Source organism: Motacilla alba, chromosome 4 (assembly GCF_015832195.1).
Source record: "Motacilla alba alba isolate MOTALB_02 chromosome 4, Motacilla_alba_V1.0_pri, whole genome shotgun sequence".
Lineage (NCBI taxonomy): Eukaryota > Metazoa > Chordata > Aves > Passeriformes > Motacillidae > Motacilla > Motacilla alba.
The window spans coordinates 69,318,477-69,335,429 of NC_052019.1; the positions used below are offsets into that span (position 1 = coordinate 69,318,477).

Consider the following 16,953-nt stretch of genomic DNA (forward strand, 5'->3'; position numbering starts at 1 on the left):
CTCCCTCAGCTCTGCCTTCATCCCCTCTCCTTGAACTGCCTGCCTTGGGAAGTCTCTGCTGTGCTGCTTGTGCACAGAGCGGGTTGCAAACGGGCAGGGAGGAATAAACACCACTGGCACCGATTGCTCAGTCACCTGGCAGTACTTGGCCTCGGGGTGACTCTGCTGCCCCGTGCACCAGCCAGCCCCGCAGCTGGCACTGAAAATGATTCCCTGTGAGCCTGCGGGGAGGCGCCACCCGTGGGCCATCCCCCTAAGCACGGCTGTCTCTCGTGTGCTGTGTGCCCCCGTCAATTAAAACTGATACCAAAATCAAAGATAAACAAAGTGCACGGAGATGCTGGGGGAAAACCTCCCCTTTTCACGTTCCTGTGGAGTGCAAGTGAGTTTTTGTCTTTGAGCTTCTTGGGCTAAGCATAAATGGATGATTCTCTCCCTTCCTTGCTTTTCCTCCAAACGATGACAAAAAAATTGCTCCCTTGAATTCCAGTTCAAATAAATGGAAGTCTGGGGGAGAGGAAACAGACAAACCAACAAGGAAGTGTTTTATATTTGGGATTTTCCTTCCATCTCGTGGCAGGTGGGTTTGGTGTGTTTTACAGCTGCCTCCTGAAATCAGTCTGTTACTCTGCCATTCCTTTGTGAGAGAGCAGCAGTGCTGAATCTTTATCACATTGATCCTTCCCCAGGCTTTCATCGGGGCCTGGATCATACACAGCGGTGTTATTGCCTTGTTATTTTTCATTTGTATCCTATTGATTTGCTGCCAGGAAATTACAGGTCAATTTGCACAAAGATAGGCTATGATTTATCTTATCTAGAAGATGATGTCACGGTGGGAATGCTTTTCTAAGGCTCTCAGGGCTTTGGGTTTGTTTTCTCTCCTCTCAGGAGGCACATTCACAGAGGGGCGGCGCGGTTCCACCTGGATTCCCACCTTGAGTATCCGTGACTCTCACGGAGCTCTCGTGGGTAAGCGGCTGGACAGGAGCCCACACTTAAACTGGAATTGTACTCCCGGGAATGGCTCTTCCCTCACTCCTCTCTGTCCAGCTCAGAAATCACAAAGTCAGTGCAGCCACACTGATGAAAGAGAGGGGAGGGGGGCAGGAGACGCTTTCTGTGTCTGACCACAACGAGCCACCAAGGCTGAGCATCCCCGGGTGGCAGGTGCTAGAAACAGACAGGAAAAGTTATTTTTGGAAGATATTTTTTGTCTGCTCTGGTCACATCAGCTCCCCACTAAGCAGCAGCAGCCCAGTTCCCGACAACTCTGCACACAGAAGGCCCACCTTGGAAACCAAACAAGGACTCAAATTCTCCTCATCTTCATTTGGCTTAGTGCTGTCAGATTGTAGCTACTGGGACAGCAAGGGTTATAAAAGTGTGTGAAACTGCACTTGAACTCCTCCAGTACAAAACTCCTGCTGCATCATTTACAAGGGGTTAATTTTTAATTACTCCATGCGAGATGTGCTAAGGGCAGCAGGCTGATGTATCCATGCACTGTGTTGTGTGCTGTTATTTTTCCCTGGAACCCATCCAGGTAAATCAAACCCGCAGTGAGGGGCTCCCAGTTCATGCTCTGTTTACACTGCATTGAATCTTCCTGGCATCCTTTCAGCAGGAGCCATTTGACAAGGGAATTTTTTTGCAGCACGGAGCACCTTTTCCTGCCAGTGGAGATTTTCAGTTTTGGGATTGGTGTGGCGTGTCCTCCTGGCTTGTGGCACGGAACTGGATGCTGATGTGAAACTACCCTCTTACCAGCGCAGGTCACTGCAATCACCTTCCTGGGCTGGGGGGTTTTGTTCTGAGTTACAGATTGCTCACAGAGCTCCAGGTGAGACACAGCCCAACAAATGCCTCCCTCATAATGTCTGCCACGGCAAGGAACTCTCAGGGAGCTGAACTGCTGCCCTCGTCCTACAGGGGCATTTCAAAGAATGTCTTCCTTTGTTTTCCTCTCCTACTTGTCCAAGCTTTGCTTCACATTTTGACACCATTAGGATATAACTGTGTCAGACAGGAGTGAGGTCAAATGAGATTCCCTGCTTTAAGTGGAGGTGTGAAGTCACAAAATGAGCTGTGTCTGGCTGCTGAATGCCTGTTAAATCTGGCACAGCAGCGCGCACACGAATATACTGATAAATACTTCAGTATATATTTATCTTAATATCTGAGGAAAAAAGATTACCATGTTCCAAGGCTGCTGGAAACTCTTAAGCGCTGCTGTGCACTGAAGTGCTATTTACAGACACCAGAAAACATTCCTTCTTGGTAGAATTCATGAATGGTTGAGTTGAGATATTTTAAAAAAAAATGGAGAATTAATGAAAAATGTCAAATGCTTTCAGTGGTTACTAAGGGATCTTTGATTTTTACATCTTTTTATATAAAAATGTTCCTGAATATTAGATGTAGAACATCTAAGCTGTGGTTTCAAGATACATTCTCCTCTAGAAGCATCAAAGGTGCTACTGAATGGTCAAAATCTGCTTCAGCAGGGCTCAGTCAGAGTTTTTCCGTCTGACAGCTCAACAAACACAAGGAGTTTCATGTTCTGCTTCAATATTAAATGTTGCTTTCTAAATCACAGAAACTGCTTCCCACCAAACCTGACTTCTGCTTTACTTCAGAGACCTGCCAAAGGAAAGCCCTGCTCCTGTCAATGACTTGTGAAGAGCGATTCCTCATTTCTGAGATCCCTGCCAGGAACGGGAGATGTACCAAGAGTTTCTAAGTTCCTCAGGCAATCAGAACATGCCCCGAGCCCCTTCTGCAATCGTGAGTACGGATGTTTATTTCTCAGCTTGCGTTTACTGATTGACTGAGACGTTCTGACTGCTGCAGTGACACTTTGAGAAGCTGGGATGTTTGTAGGGAAGCAGTGAGCAGAGCCCTGAAGTGAGCTCAGAGCCCATGCACAGCCTGCAGCCTGTGAGCAAGCCCGTGCACAAAGCCAGCATTTCGGAGCTTCTCTTCACATCTGGCAGCGGAACCAGATTTAGATTTGCCTCAGTCCTTGTGGAAAAGGAAAAAAGCAGTGCAGTATGAGCTAGGTTAGCGTCTGTCAGTACAAATTCTCCCTGGGTGATAAATAATGCATTACATGAATTGCTGTTTGCTCCCAGCACTGGCTCCCAGTGCCTGAGTCAAGAGGTGGCTCCTGCCACAGCTCCTGGCCTGTCCTGGGGAGCTCTGTCTGAGGCCGTGTCTGTGCTTGGTGCAGCCCTGGCCAGTGTCAGGAGGGGCAGCTCCTCTTGGGGCTGCTGCTCCCTTGCCCAGCCAGCAGGTCACTGCAGGGTCACTGAGGCACCGTCTGCTGCCCTGGCTCTTGGAATGGGAATGAGTCATGGCAGGAGCCCAGAGGATGAGGGAGCGCTCAGCCCCAGGCTGGGACAAACACGTTCTGTGAAGCTCCCGCGTGGTTACCTCGCATTAGTTCCCCACAATCAGGAGCCCTTTTGGGCACCTGGTCTGTAAAGCCCTCCTTTCTTCTTGCTGACCCATGGAAGTGCATTCCAGAGCTCTGGCAAGCCCCTGCCTTTGGCACAGTGCTGTTCCAGAAGAGCTGCCCAGGCAAATCCAGCTCCTGTGCGTCCCTGGAGCCTTGGGATGAGGGTTGGGCTCTCACAGGCAGCAGCAAACACGAGCTCCTGTTACAACAACCTCGTCTCACCTGGGGTGCTGCTGCACAACGGGGTAAAACCTGCACCTGCCGAGGGCTTTGCTGCTGCACAGAGCCAAAATTCCATGCTAGATCAAATCAGGTGGATTAATGTCAGCAGGCATAACCTACAAGTGGGACTTGGAAATGCAGTCACTGGATTCTGCTGGACCCATCTAATTCTTCATCAATCTCTTCTCTGTCTTTTGGCATCAGTAATGAATGTATGGGATAATAAATCACTGTGTGATAATACAAATATTTTAAAAGTACCCCAAATTAATCTTTTTACTATAACCCCTGTAAGGAAGCAAGCGCTTCCTTAATATGAAAATCCGTTGTCACAACCTAGATGTGATGAATGGATGCATTCCTGAGAGGAGGAATTCAAAAGGCAAGTCCTGACTGTTGGGTTGGGTTTGAGTTCACACCCAGATTCAGCAGCGTCGGGGCACTTGCAGCTGGGCCATCCCCGGGCTGTGCAGTGTCACCGTGCAGCAGGCTGCCTGTGCAGATTGCTCTCTTTTGATACTTCAGGTTCCAAACTCACTGCTCTCCCGTGTTGGTCTGAAATAGGTTTAGGGAATACGTGTATAATGTATGTGCAGTTCCTATGGCAAGCTCTGGGGGATTTTCCTCAGCAAAAGACAAGCTCTGTCAGAAGTCTGTGTGAAGAGCTTTTTCCTGCACAGAAGATTTTATCCAGCAAATTCAACTGCTGCAGGGGCAGCTGAGCTTGGTGGCCAAGTCCGTTCTGACAGTCTGGCCTGGAATGCACCATCTCTTCTTTTTCCCCCCCGGAACATTCCCTCCTCTCTTGGCATCACTCCTTTCATATGATCATGCTTTTGTTGAAACTTGGAGTAACCATTCAGGAAAATCCCTTTTCCTTTTCCCTCTCCTTGGGCAGGATGTCCTCCTGAGGATGATGTGTCACCACTCACAGACTGATCTCAGGAAGGACAGATCAATTCTGCAGTGAGTCCTGGTGCTCCTGTGAACAATCAGCACTCCTGGTTCCCAGGGCTCTTCCTTTTCAGCAAGGCCTGAACACGTCAAGTCACTCCTGCACGTTCCCTGCAGTATTTGGCTGTCTCAAGACAGACAAGGGGATCTTCAAAACTTTCTGGATTGATTCAGCAGGAGGTAACAATACCCATTCTATCCCCATTCTATCCCCAAAACACCTCTCTAAAGGCAGAGTCTGACTGCCCATTTCTGAGGCACTCCAGAGCAGGGCTCGGTGCCCCGTGGCATCCATTCAACTCGAGGTCCCTGGATGGACTCCAGGGCCACAGGGTGGGGTCACTGACCATGCGCTGTGCAGGGGCTGAGTCTGAACCATCCCATGATCTTGGGCCCAGAAAATCTCTTACTCCGCACAATGCCCGTGACCTTTTCCTGTGCCTCTCATCTGGCTGCACTCGGGAGAGGCTGGCACGTGGCTGATCTTATGGGTGTGTGCTGCCTGTCCTGGGATCAGCCTTAATGCGCTGTGATTCCTTCTGCAGCGGTTGAAGCCCTGTTGGAGACCTCAGCCCTGGGCCTTGCTCGGCCACCGGAGGGGTTTCACAGAGGCCGCTTCCCTGCTGCTCTGTCTGGAGCTGCTCAGCAAGCGCGAGGCAGCGATTACAGACAGGGCTGCTTGGCACCAGCCTGGGCACGGGGAGGTGGGGAGAGATTCCAGAGACACCATTCACCCCTCCTCAGAGCACAGTCAAACACCTTCTTCATTTCTCTTTTTATTGCCTCTGTCTGCTCTCATCTGGTGCCTGAGCATTTCATCTGGTCACACTGCTTTTTTCTTTGCAATAAAAGGAGCAGACGCGCTTTTGCCCTGTATGTAAAATATTTTGCCACATTTAGAGGTAAATCACAGGCACTTTTCTGGGTTGTGTATTTTCAGACTCATGGGAGATGGAAATGCTTTGACAGCAAGCGCTCTCTACAGGGTCCAGCCATGGTGGGACAGGAAAAGTCTCCTCCTCCCACCTTACTTTTCTTTGTTTTGCTGTAAACCTTCCCTCTCTCCCCATCTCTGGGAGTCAGCACCCACATCCCTTTGTCTCTGGAGGGACTGGGAGCCAGACCTTCCTCTCTTTTTTTCCCTCCCTGTGCATGGAGTTTGAGTCGCGCACATGCGGAATTCAGTGAGCCGAGATCTTCGCTTTCATCAGATGTGTCTCGTCAGAAACAGGCTGACACCCTGGGCACCAAAACAGATCACAGGAGCTACAGCACAAAGCAGGCTCTGCCACAGCTGCAGGCAGGAGTCTGTCAGGGAGAGTGAGGGAGCAAGAAGGGTGCTGATCTAACAGACAAAGGGGGAAGGAAGGAAGAGTGAAAAGTGGAAGAAACTGGAAGAGACTTCAAGGGACACGACGCTGTTTGATGGGGCAGAAGCTGAGAGACAAGTGAGCTGCTGTGCAGGGTGATTGCATTCTTCCAAGATGATTTGTAAAAGGGGAAAAGTTGTAGCTGAAACGCTTTGATTGGCCTTTATCTCACTCTGCCTGTGCACTTGTGTCATTCATTTCATGTAATAACCTCTACTAAACAGTCAGAGGCTGCAGTGTAATTTTGTTGACCTGAAACTAAGGCAAAAAGCTGCAGTTGTGGAATTTGGAGCTGGAATAGTGCCTAACTGGCTGAAGGGCAAAATAAAGAAGTAAAGATCAATGACAGCTCTTCATGTCACGTGAAAAGTCAAGGCTCATGCATCAGGGAACTTCAAAACAATCAGATTCATGTAAGTTTAGCCTATGTCTCAATCCAAAAATTACATTAAAATTAAATTCCCTGTTTCTAATTGTCATTCAGTGGAGCTTAGATGAACCTCAGATTTTAGGTGTTCCACAATGGGAGCTATGGGTAATGATTACATTGCAACATGAAGTGCCAAAAATGGGAAATGGTGGCAGTTTTGGGGCTCTTTCTGCTTTCTTTCCTTTTTATTCCTGTCTATCCAACATGGCAGAAATCTAACTGAGTAGCAGGAAGGCGACCTCCATTAAGTTGGCAAGTGAGGGGAAAACAAAAGTGAATCTTTCAGGCTTTGAAGGAGCTGATACCAGGAGAAAAACTGTGCCTGCAATACAAAGCCAAAAGTTATCAACCATCCCGAGAGATGTTTTCACAAATCAACAAAGAACACAAGCCAGGAAAAAAAAGAGCATTGCTCTGGTCTGTGTCCCTAAGATGGGAAACTGAAAAGCTGTGAGCATAGAGCAGGTAGGAGATGATTGTCAGAGGAATGTCAGCTTCCAGCAGAACAGGAATAACTCAGAAGTCTGAGGATGAGTCTCTGCTGCGACTGCAACAGAAATGGGGCTTCTCCAGATCTGCCTAAGACCCAGAACTGACATGAGATGAGGCTCAACTTGAATAATTGTCTTAGTTCCTTCTTTTGTCCTTTCACCCCAAATATGTTTAGCTTGTATTTTGCTTCAGCATGCTTCTATAAATCCTCAGAGGATCCATCTTGGAAGCACTTCCAGGATGGAAATGCTCTGACCTTTAGATGCTGACAGGTGAGGTGCATATCCTCGTGTTCTGTATTACTGACAGTAACGGCAGTGCTTCCTCTTTTTTTTTGCTCACAGTCTCATTTTTAGGTGTTTGTCTGACTTCAGGACATAGTTCCCCTCCTGTAAAACAGAATATCTATGCAGTGCTTGCATTCCAGGGATCTGGATGCGGTACCACATATTGATGAGCGCGTGACACAGTTACCCCAGTGTCTGCAGTGGCACCCATCCAAACGGAGAGCTGCCCAGTCCCCTGCAGCACGAGGCCGGGAATGCACCCACCGAGGCAGGAGCCCCACGCACGGCAGGACTGCTCAGGCAGCTCCCGTCTCCTGGGCTCAGGGGTGATTCCTTTTCCAGAGCAGCTCTGTGCCGGACCTGGCTTCTGAAGATGGTGTGGCCAGTGCCACCTGATGCGTGGCAGCTTTCCACGGGGAGTCTCCTGTGATGAGGACTGCACAGCACTGCCACTCATCCCACTCAGCACTTGGACAAAAATGTGGGACTGAACTGCAGAGGTAGGAACCAGTCCTTCGTTATTTCATTGTCTGAAACTTCTTCCTCGGAGCGTGTTCAGGAAGGATGGGAGACAGACCTTTTTACCTTTCTGCTTTTGTCTCTTTCCATGGTGCATCATATCCATCCCTTCCACAGCTGAACCGGTGGGTCTGGACTTTCTGAGAGGAATTCAACAGAGCTCTTTTTCAATCTTTTGTCTCCCTTTTGGAGCTATCCATCTGAAAACATTTCTGTAAAATTTCCTTTGAGTTCCTGATGCTGCTCAGGCACATCAGACTGGCACAAAAGCCCCTCAGTAACGTCCCCAGCCCCGGCGGCGTGGCTGAGTTCTCTGAACTCCAGCCCTGCACTGTCACACCACAGTTACATTGCAATTACAGATGGAATTGCGGCAGGCTCTAGGCCACTGGCTCTGAATCCTCCTGCTCAGGGCTGACCATGGCCTTTGTCTGTATTTCCTGTCCCTGGAGCTGATCACTCCGTGCTTCCTAAGGGACCAAGCGCTCGTTCTCCACAGCTCCTTGGAGCAGAGGCTGCTCGCCCACGCTGAGAGAGGTGGGTGAGTGAGACTGTGTTATGTCTCCAGGAGCAGGTACGCTGCTGGATGGACATTTCTGTTCCAGCACACTTCCATACGGAGAGAAATAAAGAGGAAAAAAGGAAAAGGAGGGAAGAGCCAGAAGGCAGCACTGAAATGCCAGTGTGGCCACCAAAGAGGTAAGGGAATGAAACCCCAAGAGGGAGCAGAGGAAGGTCACTGCTGCCAGGGACAGCAACACCAGATGGCCGCAAGCACAAATCAGGAATTCTGCAGACGGGAGTGTTGCTCTCAGCCTTTGTGTTGTGTAGCACAGTTTGCATCGCAGTTTATCCTCACAGCCACTGGAAGGTTGGTCGGGGGCCAGACTGCCCTAAAGGGAGAGCATTTTAATGTGCACATGCAGGGGCTGTTCAGAGGTACTGCCGGCATTAAAGCTGCTCCGATCAGTTCTCTGTGCTGGGATGACAGCAGCCATCAAAGAGCCACCTGAGGATCCCTTCCACCCGAGATGCAAATGCCCTCTCCCTCTCCTTGTGCAATCCTAAAGCTGCCACGTACATTCCCTGCAAGGGGCTTGGGCACTGCTTACACTTGGATTTCACTGCATTTCCGTGCCGGGACGAAACTTGCGGTGGCCAGGTGAGAACATTTTGGCTTTAAATAAGAAGAGACATTTCCCAGTGACTGTGAGGAGCTGCTGCAGACACAGAACAGACACTGACTGCTCGTGTGTGCCCTGGCCAGAATACAGGAGCTGGGCTTAGTGGTGCTTGCCAGGGAACGTGCCCAGATTCACACCTGAGACACGAGGGCATTCCCAGCCCTTCCGCCTCCCTGCAGAAAAGCTGGTGCTGCACCAAGAGCACTCGGGCAAACTGCTGTTCCTGTTCATGCTGGTTCTACAGAACTGAACCTCCAGCATTCCACATTCTGTTTAACTTCACCACCTCTGGAGCGTTTCTTGTGCTGCACTGCGTTTATTTTCTGGACAGGCTCAATTCTGCTGGCACAGGCCATAAAGATGATGAAAGAAAGCTTATGATAGCAGAGCAGGAAACAAATGACACTTGGGCATTTGTCATGGATCCTTGAAAAAGCAGGTGAGCCCCAGGCTGACTTTTGGATTTATCTCTGCTGGTTGTACCCGTGTGTTAGCGTGTTCCCAAAGAACCCTAAAGAAAGGAATTCTCTGTTTTGCCTCCCACTCATGGAAGGGGCAAAGAAGAACAAGATGAAATATCAGATTGAATAGCTTAAAAAACGGATAAACCTGTAGGAGAAAGATGTTTTCTGCTGCATTGTTGGTCATAAAGACATTTAAGATTTTGAAAAGCCCCACAACAACCTTAGTAGCCTTTGGCAGAAATGAGACAAGACCCAGTAATCTTGAGGCAGTCATGCCTTCAGTCCTTCTGCACTCTGAAGGCAGCTGAATTAACGCAGAAAGCAGAGCTGTCACACACCCTGCAGCCAGCAGCTCCCAAAATTATGCCAACCCTCATTGGTTCAGTTTACTGCAAATGCTGCCCTGAAGCAGCAAAGGTGACTCTGCCCTTCTTGAGGGCTTTTACCTCGGGCTGAGGTTTGGTTCTGCCTGGCTTCCTCAGCGGTGCAGCTGCAGAGCAAGGCAGAGCAGCGCCAAGGCCTCCTTGATCCTGGAGCCATCCGAGCTCGTTCCTTGGGCAGAGAGCAATCCTGACCCCAGCCGCAGCCTCCTACAGCCGCAGGGCACAGAGCACCCGGCCTCTGCCCCGAGCCTCCCGGAGGTGTTTGCTCATGCAGAACGCTTGGGCCCCTTCCGTGAGCTGCTAAGGAGAACTGAAGGTGCCACATGGTGGGCACTGTCACCTCCTCCCCGTAAGGGTCCCCCCAGGATGGCTGAGGGTCACAGAGAAATACTGCTGGAATGGGGCGTCTCCCAAAGGGGCGCTCACAACACATCCCAGCGCTTCCTGTCACTTTTTATTCAGGGCGAGCATGAAAATTTCTGGGATGGACAAGGAAAAGCGATACACACAATCCAAGAGAAATGGCCCTGAACAGCCCTGCTGAGAAAGCAGATCCCGTGTGACCGACTGGAGGTGGAAGCTCATTCCCAAGACATCAAATCAAAGAGCCAAAGCAGATCCTGATCTCACCGGGATACTGAGATGGAAAAATCACACGCTCGAGATCATTTCAAGGAAAAGAAGAGGCAGGAGGACAGGTGGGTGGGTGTGTTGGTAACTCTACTGAACGCAGTTACAGAAGCCCCAAAGCACAGTCGTCTTCAGGAATATATTTGAGGAGAGACAGCCACAAATACCTGGAGAACATTTACCAAGTGCTTGACAAATGGAAAGCTGGATCCTTTTCAGCGAGTGCCATGGGTGCTGTGCAGCCAGACCTGGAGCGCCAGGGTGACCCATCTCCCTCGGGAGTCCTGCTTTCATCCTGCAGTGTGCATATTCCTTGGAAAACAGCCGGAAAAGAACCTGAGCGGGGCCCAGACTGGGGGCTGCCCCTTCCAGGGGATTACGTGTCCGCTCTGTTGGAATTGCTAATTGCTGAGGCACTAATTGGCTTTGAGGAGCTCAGCAGCGTGCCTGGGGAGAGTCCTGCTGAGCGGATCTGGAGCGGTGAAGATCCAAGCGCTGCGCTGAGCCCCTGGAGAGCAGCTGTTCCCTCAGAGCAGATCCCTGGGCTGCAGGCTCTGCTTTCCTGCCGCTCCGCAGCCTTGGCAGAGACCCTTTTTCCCCTCTGTTTCCCCCAGGGTGGAGCTGGAGCTGGCAGTTCAGTGAAGAGCTGGTCGGGATGCTGCAGTGTCTGCAGAGGAAAGGAGAGCTGGCCCCAGGAGCACAGGAGCCGTCTCCAGAGCAGAGCTGGCACGGAGGCGCTGCCTGCCTGCGGCTGGGAGCGCCGGGAGCCGTTCCGTGGCAGCGGCTCATTGATGTTATTCATTTATTTCACTTTTTCTCTCTTTTCTCTTTCCCTTTTTACTGTTTGTTCTCCCCTTTCTTTCCCCTTTCTAAAACACTTCTTTTCTGCTGTGGGGGTTTTCCCTTCTCTCACCCTCACTGCTTTCCTGTCTGTTTTTAGTTTTTCTTGCTTCCCTATCTTTTGCTTCTCCTGACCAGGAGCAGCTGGGGCAGCTGCACAGCCGGGGCTGCAGGCCCCTCCTGGCTGGTGCTGCTGCCGGGGAGCCGACTGCTCTACGGGATGTGCTCCTTCCTAAGTTCGAGGCTTGGGGCTCTCTGGCGCCGTGTTTAATGGAAAAAAGGTTGCGTGGCATTGCTAAGTTTGATGGTGGTGTTTTATGGAACGGGCCAAGCCCAGATTGCCCAGGAAGCAGCACTCTGGCTTGGGGTTCCCTGTGCCACGGACAGCCCCAGAGCCGTGCAGCACAGGGAGAAGCCGTTCCTGAGCCACTTCTGATGAAGTAACCAAGTTGAAATTGGAAGAAATGAGAAGTCCCGACTGAAGCTGACGTAAAACCAAGTTGTGATCGGTGTTCAGATCCTCCTGCTGCCTACGCTTTGCCTCAGGAGCCGGGAAACGGCTCTGGGCGCCCTCCCGGTCCCGCTGCTGGGGCGGAGCCGCCGGCTGGGGCTCAGGCACACCGGGTCAGCTCTGGGGCTCACGGAGAGACCCAGCGCTGCCCCTGGGGGCTCGAGACTGAGACCGAGCCCTGCGGCTTCGGGCTCACGGAGAGGCTGGGCTGTGCTTTGGGAGCTCAGAACCAGGCTCCCTCGATCGGTTCTCGGGCGTCACCAAGAGAGGCCGAGGGCTGCGTTCGGAGGGCTTCGGTCAAACCCGGATCCCGTGCTTTGGTGCACGAACCGGGCTCACTCGGCCCAGCGTCAGCCGCAGCCGCTCAGCTCTGGGGCTGCCTTGGGCACAGCCCAGCGCTGGGCTCACCCGGCCCCGTGCAGAGCTCGGAACCGGCGACCCGGCCCTGCCTCTGGGGCTGGCGGCGGGGCCCCGGTGCCGCGTTTGGGGCTCGGCCCGGGACGGTTTCAGGGCTCAGAGCCGAGCCCGAACCCCGCGTTCGGGGCCGCGGGCAGAGCCCAGCCCCGCGCCTCAGGCTCGGCACGGGAGCCCGGGGGCGGCACCGGCAGAGCCCCGGCTCCCCGCGGCCGCAGCGGGAGCGGCAGCGCCGGACTCGGCTCCGGCGCCCGTCCGGAGCAGCTCCTCCTGCACGTGGCGCTCCCGGTGCCGATCCCAACCCAAATCTGGTCTCGGTCCTCCGGTCCCGGACCCGCGCCCCGCCCGCGGGGGAGAGGCGGCTCCGCTCGGGACCCCGGCCGACAGCGGCAGCACCGGGCGCGAATCTCCGGCTCCCGGCCCCGGCCCCGCCGCAGCACCCCGGGCTCGGAGCGCTCCCCGCGGGTCGGGGCCCGAAGGGCGCAGAGCGACGGTCCCGAGTGATGGCCCCGGGACAGCGGGACAGGGACGGGAGAAGGGCAGGACAAGGGAGAGCAGAGGGGGTCACGTCTCTCTGAACCGTTATTACACATTTGTGTCATACAGCAGCAGTCCCCCTCCTTCCTAACTCCCCCCCCCCCCGGGGGCCCCTGTCCGGAGGAGGGGGTTGGAGCGGGCCCCCTCCGGAAAAGGGGGTCCGGGATGGGAGGGGCTGGGGGGGTCGGCCCCCCTTAGCCCCTCCCATCCCGGACCCTCTCCTCCGGACGGGATCAGCCCCGGCCCCCTCCTCGGGACCCCCTCCTCCGGAGGGGGCCCCCCCTCCTACCCGCCCCCCCCCTCCTAACCCCCCCCCCCAGGACCCCCTCCTAATGAGGGGGCCCATCCTCAACCCCCCGGGACCCCCAACCCTCGCTAACCCGCCCCAGCCCGGGACCCCTCCTGAGGAGGGCCCGCCCTGGCCCCGGTGTGATGCAGGGACAGCCGGCAGCCCGGCAGTGTGGGGCGGTGTTGGCATCTGCAAGGGGGCACCTGCAGAGCAGGCCGCGACCCTTTTGAACCAAGGGGCGCCGGCTCCGGCCCTCTGGGCTTTATTATGCGGCGCCCCGAACCCCGCGGCTGCGGGGAAACAGCGAGGGGACAGAGGGACAGAGAGAGAGAAAACAGGGAGGCAGAGGGCAGCAAAAGCGGAGGTCAGGAGGGGACACAGGGAATGGGGGAATAGAGAGGGCAGAGGGAGGCAGAAGACAGCAAGAGGAGAAGTCAGGAGGCCGGGTCAGGAGAGGCAGAGAAGGTGCAAGGGCAATGAAAAAGAGGAACAGAAGCGGGGTCGGCGTTTGCAGGGGAGCGGAGGAGGGGAGGTGCAGGTAGGAAGGGCAGAGGGGGAATGGGGGGCGGTCGGGCCGGGTGCCCGGGGCAAGGACAGGGGAGGAAGAAGGGCTGGGAGGGGTTGGGGTACGTGGGACGGGACAGGGAGAGGAGGGAAGGGGGTGTTCAGGAGGGAGCGCGGTAAGGAGGAGGGAGAAGAAGAGATAGAGCGGAGGGTCGAGGTGTGCAGGGAGGGGAGGGACAGGGCAAGACCAGGTGCGAGAAAGCAAGAGAGGAGAGAAACGGGGGCTTTGCGGCCGGCAGGGAGGAGAGAGAACTAAGGCGGAGAAAGGAGGGGAGGAAAAAGGAGAAGAGAGAAGCAGGAGTGGGAAGCCGAGGCTCCCGCGCCTCACCTGGGCCCCGCCGGGGAGCCCGGACCGGCCGCTGCCAGACCCCCGCGCACCGCAGAGCAAATGGCGCCGGCGGTGACTTCCGGGGTTTAAATCGCCTCGGGCCCGCCCCGCGCAGCCGCGCTGGGGCCCCGCGCACCTGCCCGGCCCCGCCCCGCGCACCTGAGCCGGCCCCGCCCGCCCGCCCGGCCCTGAGGCGGGGCCGCTCCCGGCCCGGGGCTGGCTCAGGGGCGCGGCCGGTGCCGCTTCTTGCCGCGGGTCCCGGGGCTCTGTCGTGCCCTGTCCCGGCCTCTTCTGAGCCCGCGGAGCCCCGTCCCGGTGTTACCCTCCCCGTCCCCGGTGTCACCCTCCGTGTCCCGGCCCCGCCGTCCCGTCCCGCTCCGTCGGGCCCGGGGCCTCCGAACGGGCGCGGCGGCTCCGCGCTGCACCGCGGCAAGGCTGGAAAGCCCCGGCCGGGGTCGCCCCCCGCACCGTGCGCCCCGGCCCACCGCGCCCGCACCGCGGTCCCCGAGCACGGAGACACCGCGGCTCCCGCAGCGCCTCCTGCCCCCCGGCTCCTCCCCGCCCGCCCCGGGATCGGCCCCGGCGCCTCCGGCACCCGAGACCGCGGCGGGGCCGGGGCCGAGCCCCCAAACGCCGGCCCCACGAGCCCCGCAACGCCGCACTCCCGGCTCGTCACCCACCGCCCCAGCAGCAGCGAGGAGAGGCCCCACGAGTGTCCCGGCCTGGGAAGAGCCTCGGCCGGAGCTCGGGCTCCGCTGCGGAGCCCCACGAGCCAGGCGAGCGCCTGAGCGCTGCTCTCCGCCCCGAAGCCGCCCCCGTGAGGCCGGGGCCGAGCCCGGACAGCGCCGGGCCGGGGCTCCGTGTTCCGAGCGCTCGCACGCAGCATTTGGGGTCTGTCCCTGGGCCCCAAAATGCAGCACTTGGCCTCTGAGCTCGAGGCCTGGGAGAGCCTCGCTCTGCACTCCCAAAACACAGGGCTCCAGTCCCCGTTTCACAGCCCTGGGCCTGGCCCGATGGGACTGGGTCCAAGCGCCAAAACAGCAGAGGACTTTGTCCCTCAGCCCTCCTCACCTTCACCCCCGCCAAAAAACAAACAAACAAACAAAACCCAAAAAACGAAAAAAAAAAACCAAACAAAAACCAACCACAGGACTTCTGATTCTGAGACCAGAAAAATGCCCAGTTTATGAGTCTCAGTTCACAGGGTCGTGGATTGACTGCGGCCATCCCCACAGGTGGTGACAGGCAAGGGACCTCTCACACGTTTGATTCTGTTGGGAGAACTGCTTCAGAGTAGCAAAAACCACAGGTGCGATAAGAAGGTAGGAAGCCTCCCCTGAAGTGCAGCCATACACTGTAGCCTGTCTGCCAGACCCTGTTATCCCGGCAATGGGATATCCTATTCTCCCCACACCGGGTTCATGCGCCGCCTCCAGCTCGCTGGGCGATGCCGCTCGTGGCTCCAGGCGCTCCCGCGGCGCAGGGAACAGCCACGGATCCGCTCGGCCCGAGGCACTGAAGGGGTGCCGGGTGCCCGGGCCGGGGCGGCAGCAGCAGGTGACGATCCGGGTGCTCCTCCCCGGGTCCTGAGCCCAGGCTGAGGGAGCTCCCACCTGCCGCTGCCGGGAAGGAGCAGCTCCCCAGGGATGGCCGCGCTCCCGTGCCGCGGCAGCCGCCCCGCCTCTCTCAGGGACAGCTCCGTGCGCTTCGCAAGAGGAGCTGCAGCCCCAGCAGCGGGGCCCGGCAGCAGCCGGCGAGCCCCGGCACCGAGCGGGAGCAGAGGGACGTGCCCGAGCCCGGGACTCGCGTCCCGCACGGGGACTCGGGGACGCGGGGCCTCTACTCGGGCTCCGCCGGAGGAGCAGGCAGATGGGAGCGCCCGGGTGGAGCCTGGCACCGGCAGGGCTGGTCCCGAGGGGAGAACCTGTTCTGGGTTCCTGGAGTGGGATTAAGGGATGGCCAGAAGCTTTAATGTTCATTTTATAGACTCTCACACACAACCGATACCAATGTGCATCATGCACAACAGCCACCACGTCTGCAGGCTTCAGAGCAAAGATAAACAACGCTGTTCTCCTTTCCTTCTTCATGCCATTACACATAGGTAAGATCAAGAACACCTGATGCCATTGTCTGTTTAAAACTCTGGCCAGGTTTCCAAAGCAGAAGGATGACAGCCATAAATTAAACCCCATGCCTGATCTTTACACATTTAACTTTCCATTACAGAAATTCCTGGATGGATCCACGTGCTCCTCTGCTCCTATTATCTTAGATTATGTCTTACTCTCATCCCATCAGGATGCCCTAAATCCAAATCCAACCCATTCTGCTTCTCAGACCAAAGCCTGCTGCCATCTCTGCTCGTGACCTTTGCATGGCACACGTTGTTCTCACACAGAAAATGGCAAAACAAATTGCATCTCGTTCTTCCTGCAATAAATAGTTCAGCTTTTGGGGAGCTGGAGCTGTGAAACTCACGAGCAGCTCTCAACATGATCTAAACGTGGAGCTGCTTTTTTCAAGTCTTCCCCTGTAGAAAATGCACATTGTTGTAAAATGTCACCAGAGCAGGTATTGCTGCTGAAGCTCTCTTGGCACACAAGGGCAGAGCCATTCATGGGGCTCAAAGTGTCTCATTCCCACTCTTCACTGCTCTTGGATCAACCTATGTGCTAATTTAGATCTTCCTGATAAGTCTTGATCTTTTGTAGTGGAATCAAAGCAAAGCAAGCAGAGGAGAGCAAAACCCCACCTGTTGCTGTGATCCTTGCAACTGGTTTTATTTCTGTTGTTCCAACTGCATTTATTTCATTGCTGAAAGGCAAATCAAAGTCTTTTTATCTTCATGGTTCGTCTTGTCCTTTGCTTGCTTGGGCTTTTGCTTTCTGCCCTTTGCCAGTCTCAGCACGTTCACCTTTCAGGATTCCCATCCTCTGCCCTGCCCGGCTGCCTCTAGCTCAGCTCCCTCGGCAGCTGCTGCTTTCACCTGAGCTGTTTGCCTTCAAGCTCGTGTCCCTTTCCACCGGCCACACCTCCCAACTGCTCCAGCCCGGGAATTCCCACCTGTGAACA

General features: G+C 55.3%; 1 long non-coding RNA gene across 1 annotated transcript; it reads left to right on the plus strand.

Moving 5' to 3' along the window:
* The first annotated feature begins 2,543 nt into the window (after positions 1-2,543).
* On the plus strand, positions 2,544-6,471 carry LOC119700975. The gene is made up of 3 exons (XR_005256966.1): positions 2,544-2,787; positions 4,581-4,816; positions 5,577-6,471. It is a non-coding gene; the product is annotated as an uncharacterized LOC119700975 (long non-coding RNA).
* Positions 6,472-16,953: the final 10,482 nt, after the last annotated feature.